The sequence below is a fragment of the Engystomops pustulosus genome, chromosome 1 (assembly GCF_040894005.1).
Source record: "Engystomops pustulosus chromosome 1, aEngPut4.maternal, whole genome shotgun sequence".
In the NCBI taxonomy this organism is placed as follows: Eukaryota; Metazoa; Chordata; class Amphibia; order Anura; family Leptodactylidae; genus Engystomops; species Engystomops pustulosus.
Window position 1 is genome coordinate 119,164,169 of NC_092411.1, and position 14,890 is coordinate 119,179,058.

Genomic DNA, 14,890 nt, shown 5'->3' on the forward strand with positions numbered 1-14,890 from the left:
AATAGGTTTTCCCAGTTTTTTGTGCTGAAATTAGGGGTCTCGTCTTATACTCAAGTATATATGGTATGTGTATATGTATATATGTATGTGTGTATATATGTATGTGTGTATGTATATTTATCATATGTATATATTATATGTGTGTGTGTGTGGGCATATATGTATATGTATTCTGCAAATATATTCTGATATGTTCCAAAATTACCTATATGAATTGCAGTCATATGAGTATAATTGAAATGTTTTTGAACAAACTGCCTATGATTTGTAAAGCGCTACGGAATTTGATGGTGCTATATAAATAAAGATTATTATTATGATAACAGTATATTTAAAAAAAAATACTCAAAATGCATGGTCTAATTTATTTGTGACATAAGCATTAGCAGGTTATTACAATGTGAAATCAGTTTTTTAGTAAAAAAAAAAAAATTATTCAAAAACTTGTCTGCTTCTATGACGAGGCATTTTTGCGACTACTCTTTTAACCTGATGTAATTGACTGTCGGAAAGAGTCCTCAATTTTCCCTTATCAGCTCGCACATGTGTGTGCTGTAAATCGGCTACATACTTCTTGATTATGCGATGATCACAATGAAGTGTCTTGGCAATTTTGATTGGATTGTTTAGTCATGCCTTAATACATTGGAAATATAACTGTTCATTCTTCTCTTTCTGTTTCATGAATTGTTTGCTCAAGATTTTACTGAGGGCTAATGCACATAGATGGGGGAAAACTGTCAAAATTATGAGATTCCATGTTCTGTGACATTAACTAATCATAAAAGCAGAGGTCGCCCGTTTAAATGGAGGGGATGTTTTCTACATCTAATATATAAGTGGGTGCAGATACCTTTAGCGGAAACACACCGTCACGTTTACTATCGCCAAATTTTGCACCACCATATACAGGAGCCATTCTCTGCTGTGGCAGTTGGGAGCTGAGCCGTGATTGGTTGCTGCTCTGCCACAAGTCATTAATATGAGCTCTGAGCTGTGATCGGTTACTATTAGCAATGACTATAAGACGCTTATGTGTGAGGTAAGAGACAGAGGCGGGCTGTGGCGGGGACTGACTGACAGCGACAGATAAAATATTTTTATTTATATTTTGTTATAGCTAAGAGCAGTACTTTACTATCCTGGGCAACGCCGGGAGCTACAGCTAGTTCTTTATAGGAATGGTAGAGGTGGGCAGGCACTGTACTTTTTTCTCTGGCAGTCGTATAAAATCAAACCAAGTTTTTAGCATATTACTGTGGCGATCATCAGTGGGCATCATAGCAGTCAGACCGGATCAGACAGAATTTTAGCTTACCCTCTTTTTACTGTATGGAGAAAAACTAAGACTACCAGCCCTTTAAAGTACACCATTTGAACAAGCTATAATGTATTTTGACTGTCTGTATACTGATGCCCCATTCTTTTAAGAAACCTGAAATGGACAGTCTCTGGGGAAAGTCTGTGTTTTTTGTCCATTCTATTAGGTCTAAATGAATTTTGGTATATTGTTTTTCACAGTGGTCTATATGGTTTATCTCAGCACAAGAGAATGTGATTCAGTAATCTGACTAATCATCTATTACTTTATCCCTGAATGTCTTCAAATGATATCATAATCATGTAGTGAAGTTAATTATCTGTTCCATGTCATGAACTAATTGCAGTAAATTACATGTCTGCCCAGATCGTAAATGTGTATAAGCATGAAGCGTGAACCCATCATTGAATATTTGTCATACTGAGATCACATTCAATTTAAACGCAGTATGTGAAGTTGAACGCAGTCTCAATGTGACACATATGTATATTTCTTTAGAGCAGTGATTTTTCAACCTGTGTGCCGCGGCATGGTTGAGTATGCCGCAGGGAAAGTTCCCCGAACTATGGTGCCCCTGTGTAGCGCTGCCGCCGCGCACCCGTGTTTCTGCCCCCATACTTACCTACAAGCCCCGCGTCGGCGATCCGCCCATCTTCTGTAGCTCCTGCACCACGCGGCCCATGTCACGTGACCAGAGGCCCACGGTGCAGGAGCTACAGAAGATGGGCGGATCTCCATTAGGACTGAAGGTACGCGGAAGAAGACATCAAGGGTAAGTATATAAGGTTATTATTTGTATAGGGAAGGCAGCTAGGGTCTTTTTTTTTTATTAGTAAAGGGAGGCCTCTAGGGCCTTTTAATTAGTAAAGGGAGGCCGCTAGGGGCTTTTAATTAGTAAAGGGAGGCCGCTAGGGGCTTTTAATTAGTAAAGGGAGGCCGCTAGGGGCTTTTAATTAGTAAAGGGAGGCCGCTAGGGGTTTTTAAATAGTAAAGGGAGGCCGCTAGGGGTTTTTAAATAGTAAAGGGAGGCCGCTAGGGGCTTTTAATTAGTAAAGGGAGGCAGCTAGGGGTTTTTTATTAGTAAAGGGGGGCCGCTAGGGGTTTTTTATTAGTAAATGGAGGCCTTTTATGACTGTTTTAGTGTCATTTTGTGCTATTTTGGTTGGTGGTGTGCCCCAGGATTTTCTAAGTATAAAAAGTGTGCCGCGGCTCTAAAAAGGTTGAAAATCACTGCTTTAGAGGCTGTGAGCCTGTTACAGCATCACTTTCTATGTGTAAAAGGCAAGCATCAGTATTTGGAATGGGATCACCAGCAGTGACGGGATGGTGCCTCAGTACACGCAATCACATGCCCCCCCCCTTTTTTTTTTTTTTGTTCTTAAAGCTGGACAACCACTTAAAATTTTCAGGAGCCTTTTGAAACTTATATATATGTCTGTAGGTGTTCCCAGAGGGTGCTGACCCCTGCATAATCATTACATGTTTTCATTTAGCCTAATAATATATAAAAAAAAAAACTTGTCAGAGGGCTACTAGATACAAAAATAAAACACACACGTAAAGGTGTTTTAAATTCGGATGCACATGACTTTTTTTTTTGGCCCAAATTTGAAGTTAGCAGTTAAGCTTCAAGAACAATACACACTACACTTCAGCCAATAAATAATAATTTGGCAATTTCCGTCAGCTCCATAAAGATGAATGGAGCAGAACAGTCATGCATGGTCGTCTGCTCCATTGATCTGAAGGAGCACCGATGGACCTTCTGATTTCTGATCGGAGGCCTGTGGATAGGGCCTAACTTTCCTTCCTGTGAAAACCCCTTTTAACGCTGTTAACCTTTTTTGTTTTTGTTTCCATTTTTCACTCCCCACCTTCAAAAATCTATAACTTTTTTTTGCATGTAGAGAGCTATGGGAGGGCTTGTTTTCTGTGTAACAAATTGCACGTCATAGTGACGGTATTTAGATATGGATTTTTAGATTTTTTTCACATTTTTTTTTTTTTAAACTATTTTTTTTTAGATACCCCCCCCTAGGGTACTTTAACCATAGGTTGTCTGATTGATCCTACCATTTACTGCCATACAACAGTATGGCAGTATATGGGGATTCTCATCCTCATTCATTTCTATGTGCAAATCGCTGAGGCTGTCATAGGAACTGATCAGTGAGTGTTTGCCACATATTGGTAGCACCTCTGCCGGCAGCGGTGATGTCATCAGGGAGTGATGATCTGTTTCGATGACGGCCTCTGGTTTTTGTAAGACCAAAGGCTGTATAACATCTGATCTTTTGTTACAATGGGCCAATGGCACATTGTAATGCATGATCAGTAAAATCCTCCTAGGGCAGTGGTGGCGAACCTATGGCACGGGTGCCAGAGGTGGCACTCAAAGCTCTTTCTGTGGGCACCCAAACCTTCACCACAGCACAAAATTTTCTAGACATGACTCAAGGTTTCCTCCTGTGGTCCAAAACTATTCTTTGTAACACCTTCTTGGCTGCAAGGACTACACAAGAAGCGAGAAGGTGTGGATAGAGATGGATTATGGTTGGAGCTTCTGCTCTGGGTCCCCCGATTTTTTCTCTTCAGGGTACAATCCAATCCAAATTTTCTTTCTATTGTATTGATGTCCTCAGAACGCCAATACGATTAAGATTTATGATACCGTTCGGATCAATAGGTTAGTGCTTAAATTGTCATCTTGGCACTTTGCGACATAAAAGTAGGTTTTGTTTGTTGTTTGGGCACCCTGTGTCTAAAAGGTTCGCCATCACTGTCCTAGGGGGTCTGAAAAATGGTAAACCAAAAAATGTTTAAAAAAAAAAAAAAAAAGTTAAAAAAAAAATTAATGGTTATTCCCGTCGTTTAACCCATTAACTGAAAACGGCACACAAAGTCGAAAATGGCATTTTTCAATATATGTAAAATTTAACAAAAGTGAATTAAAAGGCAGTGCAGTTTTTTCAAAATGGTAGAATTGAAAATATCATCTCTAACAAAAATTACACTACACACTGCTAAAATATAAATATATATATATAGTATATATGCACACATATGGGTGTAAAATATTTTGGTAGAAAGACCAGCTATCATGTCTGCTAAAAAGATAGAAGAGGTAGAACGAAAGGAATAACACATAACTATGGGATGAGACCACACACAGGTTTTTTTATTCTTTGTTTAGTCTGTAAACATGAACAAGCAGGGGTCCGGTAGGTGTCTAACGCTAAGTACCTTCACTGATCATCTATTGGAAGAGAGCTGCAGTCCGTCCACTGCTCATCCAACACACGGCCCCACGCTGTATAGCGAAAGTGTGTTACAAAATGCAGCTTATTTCCAATTCTTTACATCAGACTTGTTGTTACTTTAAGTTATTTTATACTGATTATGTGTATGGAACATTGAAATGAATATTGAATTACAAAGCTCTTGTAGAAATATTTATTTATTGGTTATAGACACCCAGACAGGGTACAATATCACATACTGGATCTATAGATCAAACAAGAGTAAACATTGGTGTTCTTAAGGGAACACATTGCTCAACTAAGTGCAAGGTACAATTTACAAGTTCTAAATTGCCATTGTGGTACAGATACATATTTTACACAATCCAGGGTGTGTGCACCGGTCTTCTAGCATCTGTGTTCTATTACACCCACAAGTGTTTTGTGTTGATGTAGTCCTGCCTAGACAGACTATGACATTAGATGAAGTAACACATTAGCCTGGAATTGTATTATCTCTCATTGTTGTTATTATTTTAGAAGCTTGTTATGCATCACTGACGCTTTATGCCGCAGGCTGGAGATTACAGGGTTATGTGACAATTACGTTAACCTTTACATCTTTTGGGCTTTAAATAGTATTTAGCTATACTTTTTAATGAGGCTCTTCTGCCCTCCACTGGTAGATTTGAGCTGTCACATATTACACAATTTTACTTACATTTGCAAGGTCACAAAAGATTTGTGTTAAATCTTAAAAGGGTTTTTCTGGATTACAAATATTAGTGGACTATCTTAAAAATATCTCAATCAGATTGGTAGGAGTCCAAGAATCAATCCCTCCACAGAAAGCAGACACCTCTGACAACAGACACCTGCAGTTTACCAGTTACGTGTTTTAACAGGTAGTTAAAAAATTCCCTGCATTACCAGGAACCCATTTATAGATAAAATTATATACATTTTGGGTATCCCGTTGGCCAAAATCCCTGATCTATCAGGATCGATGACCTACAGTTCTCCAAATAAAAATGTAAACTCTGCCTGTAAAATACAAGTTTTACGCAGCTCCATATCATGAAAGTTATTGGTTGCAGAATATGGTAATTTAAAAAAAAAGGGGTTTTGGTGTTTGAGAATTTTTTTTTTATTATAAACTTTTTGTATTATTTACGATATTTAAAATTGTACAAATGAACATGAGGGATTATAGGCTCCATAGGTTTTAATGCAACCGGGAGTCCATCAGGCTCATTTGCATAATTTTAAAGCCTTTTATTCTTAAAAGCAAGAGCATATGAAAGTTGGAGAAAAGTGAATCTTCTACAATGATGCAGAAACATATCTTGTTTAATCCCTGCACTGAGTGGTTTCGCTGAAAAAAAACAATGATAAAATTCAGGACCTTGGAAAGCTGGGTGCCTACTTAAACACATTACACACGGAGCTTCCTGCACTGTCCAGACAGGACTAATCGACCTGAGCTGGATGACTCCTACACAGCAGCTGGAGAATGGTGCAGCAATTGATTACTTCTGCCTGTCGGGGACAACACGGTGATGACGTATTCTCTGCTTATGCTTGGCTGGACAAGGCTGGAGCAGTTCATAATTAGGATGAGGAGAAGTGTCGGGCTTTTATAATAGTTGTTTTCAGTTTTCACCAAAACCACTTGGCTCAGGGACTAAACAAGATATGTTTCTGCATCGGTGTAGCTACAGCATTCACAAGGTATGTTTGGTTCATAATGCATGAAAACAAACGGTAGATTTCCTTTAATTGGCGCAACTAGGAAGTACAATTGTCTCACTGATAACAAGCCCTCATACAGTTGTATAAATGGAAAAATAAAAAGGTTATCACTTTTGCAATTTGGGAATACAAGTAAGAAAAAAAAAAAGTAATGCCATTCCTGCTACCTGTATTGTTTTACAGGCCATAATCCTGTATATTTTAAGCTTGTGTAGTTATGTATACTTCTCACAGCTTCCTTGTGTGTCACATCCCATCCCACCAAAAAAACATTGATGTTCTCCTAGTTTAGGGACAGGTCATTTGTTCTGTCATGCCCTTTCTCCTCAGCCATACAATATTTCATGTATAGTTCAGTAGACTTGCTTCCATTTATCACAGTGTGTAAGGATGTGGTTGAGGTTGTACACTGGTGTGACCTTTGGATAGGTAAAGACCTGCGTGACTGGAGCCAGGAATGTAGCGCGTACTCCCAGCACATGTGAACCTATGCTTTAGGCTGTTGCTGCCTAGTAACACTCAGCATGTGATAACTTTTACGGGTGAGTTATTGACTTTGTTTTGAAATTTAAGAAGTAAATTCATCAATAGATGATTGTTTTATAATCTGAATACAGTTAGCCATTGAATTTACTGCTATGTGCTGTTACCTCCCCACTATATACCGGTATACGGAATTTACTTTCTGCTATTCTACTTTGAAATAAGACTCACACATGCAGTAGAGATCTTTGCAAATGCACTACTAATGAGAATACAGCAAGGGCAGATTTAAAGGGAACCTGCCTTTTTATATTAAAGTATCCAAAATAAATACTTTATTAAAAACTATGAATAAAAAGGCATTGCCCTTATCCCTTAAGCCTTTCACGACCCGTGACGTAATAGCACGTCACGGGTTGGCCGCGGGTGAATGGAGAGGGCTCAGCCCGTGAGCCCAGGATCATCGCTCCCTGTGACATCATCGGGGAGCGGCAATCTGTCACCATGACAGCCTTGGATCTTCCGAAGACCCGAGGCTGTCCCCATATTCTGCCACACAGTAGTATGGCAGTATATGGTAGGATAAATCGGACAACCTAGGGTTAAAGTACCCTAGGGAGTCTGAAAAATAGTAAAAGTAAAAAATTTAAAAAAGTTAAAAAAATTATAATAAAAATTAAAATCAACCCCCCCCTTTCCCTAGAACTGATATAAATATAAATAAACAGTGAAAATCATATTAGATATCGCTGCGTCCGAAAATGCCCGTTCTACCAAATAATGGCTTTTCACTGCATTTAACCCCGTAAAGGAAAATAGCGCTCAAAGTCGAGAATGGTACTTTTTTTGCCATTTTGAAGTGATCAAAAGGTCATACAGTCAATGGTAGCATTGAAAACTTCATCAGAAGTCGTAAAAAATAACACCACCCACAGCTCTGTACACTGAAGTATGAAAAATTTATTAGCGCCAGAAGATGGCAAAATTTAAAAAAAAAACATTTCTACATGGGTTTTTAATGAGTTTTCACCATTTTCATTGCATTTTTAATTTTTTTTTCTTGGTACTCGGCATGGAATAATAAATACCATCTCTCAGAAGTGCAATTTGTTACGCAGAAAACAAGCCATCACACAGCTCTGTATGTGTAAAAATAAAAAAGTTATAGATTTTTGATTGTGTGGAGTGAAAAATGAAAATGAAAACACAAAACAGGCCGAGGTCCTGAAAGGGTTAATGGTTCCTTTCCATGGCTGCAATGTTAAAAATCTGTTTGTAAACTACTATGCAACTCACTACAGGTGAGTCCAATTATATTAATGGAGTCCTGCATATTACATTTTACTTGCATTGCCCAGCCTCCTTGATCCTGATTGACAAGTTTCTCTGTTCCGACATGCTGCTGTTTGGAATTAGTACTTGGGGACTGTCTGCCAATATTCAACAGTAGACATATACTGCTCTGTTTGCTTAGTATTAGGGGTAAGAAATACTGTGTCAAATGTTTTACAAGGTGCCTTGCTGGAATGCTGAGAGCTCTGTTACTTCATGTCATGTGACCAGGGTGATGTCCTTTACCCAATAATATTTGCTTTACCCAGTAACATCTACCTCAGGTATGTATCTGAGCCCATGAAATTGCAGCATGCCTCCATGGAAGCATGGGGAGAGGTAGAAGTCCTTGGAGGCTGCTGTGGTTTCATTTGATCAGATACATACATGGAGTAGATGGACGGGGCCATACAATGCCAGGTAAGATAACAAAGTTGATTTTATGGTGATGTGAGGAGAAACAAATGTTTAGCTAAAAGAAGGTTTTCTGTTAATTGAAAGGGCCTGTCACTAGCTATATTTGTAAAATTGTGGTTGCAGGTTCCCTGTAAGTTCTCCTTTTTTGTTTTTTTTTATTTAAAGGAAACAAATATTTTATAGAATAGACTTTGCAGTAGAGGCAATGGGTCCTCCATTAAAGATCATATGGATATTCTGATATTCATTAAAAGCCTGGAGTGGGCATACCACTTCTGAATATTTTTTTAAGCTAAAAATGAATAAATATTTCATTTGCTATCAGAAACTTCTTATGTAGGGTGTTCTATCCAGATGGACTATGCAAATTAGTTTACCATCATGGGATAAGGAAAATGTGGATTGTCATGCCTAAAATACCCATGAAGATACGCATCCATTAGGCATGGTTTTTATGTACATTTTTCCTGTGGATTTGTCAATTTAGTTGTGTGTTTTGTATCTGTTTTTTGTTTCATGTGAACTGACGTCATTTCAAGCATAAATCTGCATCAAATATGCATCATGATGTTGATTTTCGATTGTATGGACTTATAGAGGGCGCTCAAAGCAACATAATCATTATTTTATTTTCCACAATGAGTAACTATTTCCATGCAGAAAAGAAATGCATTGTCAGCATTACTTTTTCCAAATCACATTCACTTTAATGCTACTGTGTTTTCCGCACAGAATCTGCAACACGTGTATATAGCCTTGTATGTTTGTGGAGAATCCTCCAGGGGAGCAGCATCAATGGCTTTAAAGGACACCTGTCATCAGGTCTGTGTCACTTGTCCTGTCACTACTACCTGTTGGAGCAGCTCACAGGGATCCCATCCCAGCCTTTATCTAGTTATTTCATACATTATTCATTGTAAAATCATCTATTTTTTATCATGTAAATGAGGCTGTCACATGGTCAGAAGCAGTGATGTCACCCCTGTTACCCCTCCCCCTGCTCATGTCTGTGTGTAATGTATAGTAAAGCATGGCTAGTGTGTGTGCTGCATCTGCTGACATGCTGCATCCTCCTAATATACAGGTGAGAGACACAGACACAGACATCAGCTACACAAGAATCTGACATGTTCTGCTGTAACATGGCTGCCTGGAGCTGCTGTATCTCTCCTATACACACACATGCACACACAGGCTGCAGGGGGCGTGGCCACCAGCACCAGAAAGCACATCATTATACAGGCTGTCAGTCAAGCACTGGGGGTGTGGCTGTGCCTCCCACTCATGAATAGAGTGGACAGCTTGAATATGCTAATGCTTCATTGGACATTTCACAGGTCATTTGCATACAGCTTTAAGATCTCATTGCTTAGGTTTACAGGCATGTAGAGAGACAATGAAGGGATAGAGGCAATGCTCTCTAATGGAAGTTTATGAAAATATATTTAGTTTAGGGGGGTTATTTTGCATGACGGGTTCTCTTTAAGTCTCCTCTGCAAGGCAACCTTCAGGGTGCTGTCACACAGTGCATTCTTGGACAGTTTTTAACCCCTTAAGGATGCAGGGTTTTTCGGCTCATTTCTCGCTCTCCAACTTCAAAAATCCATAACTTTTTCATTTTTACGTGTACAGACCTGTGTGAGGGCTTATTTTGTGCGTAACAAATTTTACTTTCCCGTAATGTTATTTATTTTAACATGCCGTGTACTGCGAAGCTGAAAAAAAATTCCAAATGTGGAAAAATTGAAAAAAAACCGCACGTCACGTTCTTGTGGGCTCAATTTTTACGACTTTCACTCTTCGCTCCAAATAACACGCCTACTTTATTCTTTGGTTCGGTGCGATCGCGGTGATACCAAATTTATATAGGTTTTTATTGTGTTTTAATACATTTTCAAAAATTAAACGAATGTGTACAAAAAAAGAAAAAATTTTTATATTCTGACGCTAATAACCTTTTCATACTTTGGCGCACGGAGATGAGTGAGGGGTCATTTTTTGCGAAATGAGGCGGCGTTTTCATTGCTACCATTTTGAGGTCTGTACGACATTTTGATAATTTTTTTTATTTCATTTTTTATGTTTTGTAAAAAGGTGTAAAAGTCGCTTTTCAGACATTTGGGCGCCATTTCCCGCCTCGGAGGTCACCGCCGCCCGTAACCGTTTTTATATTTTGATCGGGCATTTTGGGACGCGGCGATACCTAATATGTTTGTGATTTTTACTGTTTATTATGTTTTATATCCGTTCTAGGGAAAGGGGGGTGATTTGAATTTTTAATATTTTATTAATTTTTTTTTTAAACTTTATTTTTTTTTCACTATTTTTTAGACCATCTAGGGTACATTTAACCCTAGATGGTCAGATCGCTCCTACCATATACTGCAATACTTCTGTATTGCAATATATGGCATTTTTGCAGCACATTCATTACAATGAGCCACTGGCTCATTGTAACGAATCTGCAGATGCCATGTAGCCTCATGTCAAAAGAAGACCCGAGGCTACCATGGCAACCAATCGCCGCCCCCCGATGACATTCGGGGGCGCGGCGATCACATTACAGATGGCGGTGCCCGCGCGCCGCCGTTTTTTAAATGCCGCCGGCGACAATCACATGGTTAATAGCCGCGATCAGTGCAAGCACCGACCGCGGTTATTAGCGGTGGGGGTTTTACGCAAAATGCAAAAACCCCCACCTTTGTATGAAGAGGACTCAGCCCGTGAGCCCTCTTCATACATCCCTTATACCTCTGCGCCGTAGAGCTACGACGCAGAGCGTTAAGGGGTTAAACGCATGTGTTATTGTTTGTTAGAAGTGTAGGCAGCTGTGAAATGGAATTAAAACCAGCCAAACACATGGTAAACATACAAAAAAGGACCAAGAACACACATGGTGTGATGGAAGGTTCCTATAGAATGACATCAAGCAGTGATCTCTTCATTATATAAACAATAACCTTAATTTGCTAAAATGGGAATACCCCTTTAACTGTCAACGTCTCTGTAAGGAGAGCCCTTACCTCCCTGAGGGTGAAGCCACACGTCACGTTTTTGGACTGTTTAAAAGCATGTGTGTTTTCAGTCCGTTCATAAAAGCATGTGTTATTGTATGTTTACCATGCGTTTGGATGCTTTGAACCAGTTTATCTTCATTTGTAGAAGTGTAGGCAGCTGTGAAACGGATTAAATCCAGCCATAGGCATGGTAAACATTCAAAAACGCAATGTGCGGCATCACCCTCATCGCTTTCATGGGACAAGGATGTAAATGCTACTTTGTGTGCTGACCATTAGATCCCCCTCATTTTTTCTTGGTAGTATGTAACTCATTTCTCTTGAATACATTATACAGGATCTGCTCTTGTGTTTTCCCCTCCAATTGTACCTGTTCAGCCAGTCGCTGCTTGCTGTGCATTTAGCCTGGAGGTTACATTAGCATGCAGGTATGACACTGGCATGTAATGACAGAGCTGGAGAGGGCGTGTGACTGGGTTCTCTATACCTGAATCCAGCCCTCTCCAGGAATCCTATTAACTGCCATTCCAAGTTCACATTCCTGCTGTCAGGGTCTGTCTATAGGTTCCTGAGTAATATGAATGTTCTAGTTCCATATCATTACATCTGGTAACAAGATAACCGCGCTTCTCATATGACATATTTAAATTGTTTTCCTGGTAGAAAATTATTGTATCTTCAGCTTCTGTAATATATTATGTTTTTATTTGTTTTATATAGTAATTCAAAGCACAATTCTTGTCACAATCAAGACCACAGAATATAATCCCATTCATAATTAGTGGTCTTAATACTTTACAGATTTTCCTTTTAACCTATGAGGAGCTGAACCATTCTGAAAATCTCTCATTATTTAGTAGTCCACTTGGTGTCACTGTACAACAAAGATGAAGAGACTAACCTGAAGAGAAAATATACCCTGAACCTGTGTCTTCCTTTCAAATCTTGGAATTTCTCATTTTATTCAGAATATGAAGGATTTCATGGATATGCTTAGAACAGTGCCTACTGCTAGAGATTCTTCCTAGATTAAGGAAGACGGCTTTAGTAATGCAACTTTTTATCTTTAGAATATCTGTGTGAGTTTTCCAGTAGCCTAGGTCCTGAACAACATGGCTGTCACTCGTGTAACTGAAGCATGTGATATCTGAGGGGTTTTATACTCTGACATTGTAGCCCGCCTTTCCGGCTAATATTAGTTTGGAATACATCCAAGCTTCAGTCTAGGAGCTAGCTGGTGTGAATAAAAATTCCAGGGCTTTACTTCTGCTGCTATTGAACATTGTTCAGTGTGTATGTATGTATATATATATTTGTTAAACTAAACTACATCAATTGCATTCTTTTCTCTTTGGAAATAAATATATATTTTGGTTGATTTTTAACTTATTTTAGCTTAATTTTATGGAAGGGGGGAGCAGAGAACTAAAACATAAAACCTTTTTAAGTCAAGCTCCCAAAGTTGCATATAAGGTGATCTTTGAGGTGGTGCTTAAACAAGAAGGGTACTGTATTTAGTCAGCCACAAATTGTGCCAGTTCTCCCACTTAACAAGATGAGAGAGGCCTGTAACTGACATCATAGGTAGAACCTCAACTATGAGAGACAAAATGTAAAAACAATCACATTGTCTGATTTTAAAAGAATTTATTTGCAAATTATGGTGGAAGTAAGTATTCGGTCACCTATAAACAAGTAAGATTTCTGGCTCTCCCAGATCTGTAACTTCTTCTATAAGAGGCTCTTCTGTCCTCCACTCATTACCTATAGTATGGGCTCCTGTTTGAGCTTGTTATCGGTATAAAAGACAGCTGTCCACAACCCCAGTCGCACTCCAAACTCCACTATGGTGAAGACCAAAAAGCTGTCGAGGGACACCAGAAACAAAATTATAGACCTGCACCAAGCTGGGATGACAGAATCATTAATAGGCAAGCAGCTTGGTATGAAGAACTATGGGAGCAATAATTAGAAAATAGAATACATCCAAGACCACTGCTTATCTCCCTCGGTCAGGGATTGCAGGGAAGGGCACAAAATAATCACAAGAACGGTGATCAAAAATCCCAGAACCACACGGGTGGAACTAGTGAATGACCTGCAGAAAGCTGGGACCAACACAACAAAGATTACCGTCAGTAATACAGTTCGGCACTAGTTGCTCAGATCCTGCAGTGACAGACGTGTTCCCCTGCTTAAGCCAGTATGAAGTTTCTTAGAGAGCATTTGAATGTTTCAGAAAAGAAACTCAAACGCAAGAAACAAAATTTGTTGTGTTTAGAGACACATGGATGCTGAGTTGCATCCAAAGAACACCTTGCCTATTGTGAAGCATGGGGGTGGAAACATCACGGCGAGGGGTTGTTTCTCCGCAAAGGGACCAGGACTGCTGATCCGTGTATATGAAAGAAAGAATGGGGCCATGTATTATGAGATTTTGAGTGCAAACCTCCTTCCATCAGCAAGAGCATTGGAGATGAATCATGGCTGACTCTTTCCGCAAGACAATGATCCCAAGTACACCAATAGGGCAACAAAGCCTTGGCTGCATAATAAGCATTTCAAGGTCCTGGAGTGTCCTAGCCAGATCCTAGTCTCCAGATCTTAACCACATAGATAACCTTTGGGGGGAATTGAAAGTCTGTGATGCCCAGCGACAGCCCTAAAACATCACCGCTCTAAGAGGAGGTCTTCATGGAGGAATGGGCCAACCTGCAACAATGTGTGCCAACCTTGTGAGACTTGGAGAAAACATTGTGAGACTTGGAGAAAACATTTGACCTCTGTCATTGCCAACAAAGGCTATAACAAAGCATAGAGATAGGCATTTGGTCAATAACAAAAGTTTATCTCCCACCCTAATTTGCAAATACTGTAAATTCTTTAATAATCAGACAATGTGTTTTTCTGGATTTGTTTGGTTTTCTTATTTGTCTCTCATAGTTGATGTTCTACCTATGACGTCAATTACAGGCCTCTCATCTTTTTAAAGGAAATCTACCTGCTAAAAAGCTATTTGCTTTTATGCATTATGAGCCAAACACATCTTGAGAATGCTGTAGAAACATATCTTGTTTAATCCCTGAATGGAGTGGTTTTGCTGAAAAAAACAATTATAAAATTCAGGACCTTGGGAGAGCTGGGTGTAGGCTGGCTGCAATATAACAAATGGCATATGGGGGTGACATATATACCGTATATACTGGAGTATAACCTGGGCGGAGTATATAACCTAATTTTAACACAAAACTGGGAAAACCTATTTACTCGAAGAGGACCTGCGGGGGGCGTCGGAAAGGTGAGTGCAGTGTTAATCTTTTTATAGACTT

The 14,890-nt window shown here is 39.3% G+C and overlaps 1 protein-coding gene across 4 annotated transcripts in view; it reads left to right on the forward strand.

Annotated features, from left to right (window-relative positions):
• KANK1 (KN motif and ankyrin repeat domains 1) overlaps window positions 1–14,890 on the forward strand; it is a 124,829-nt gene that overhangs the window by 50,996 nt on the left and 58,943 nt on the right. The window lies entirely within an intron of this gene.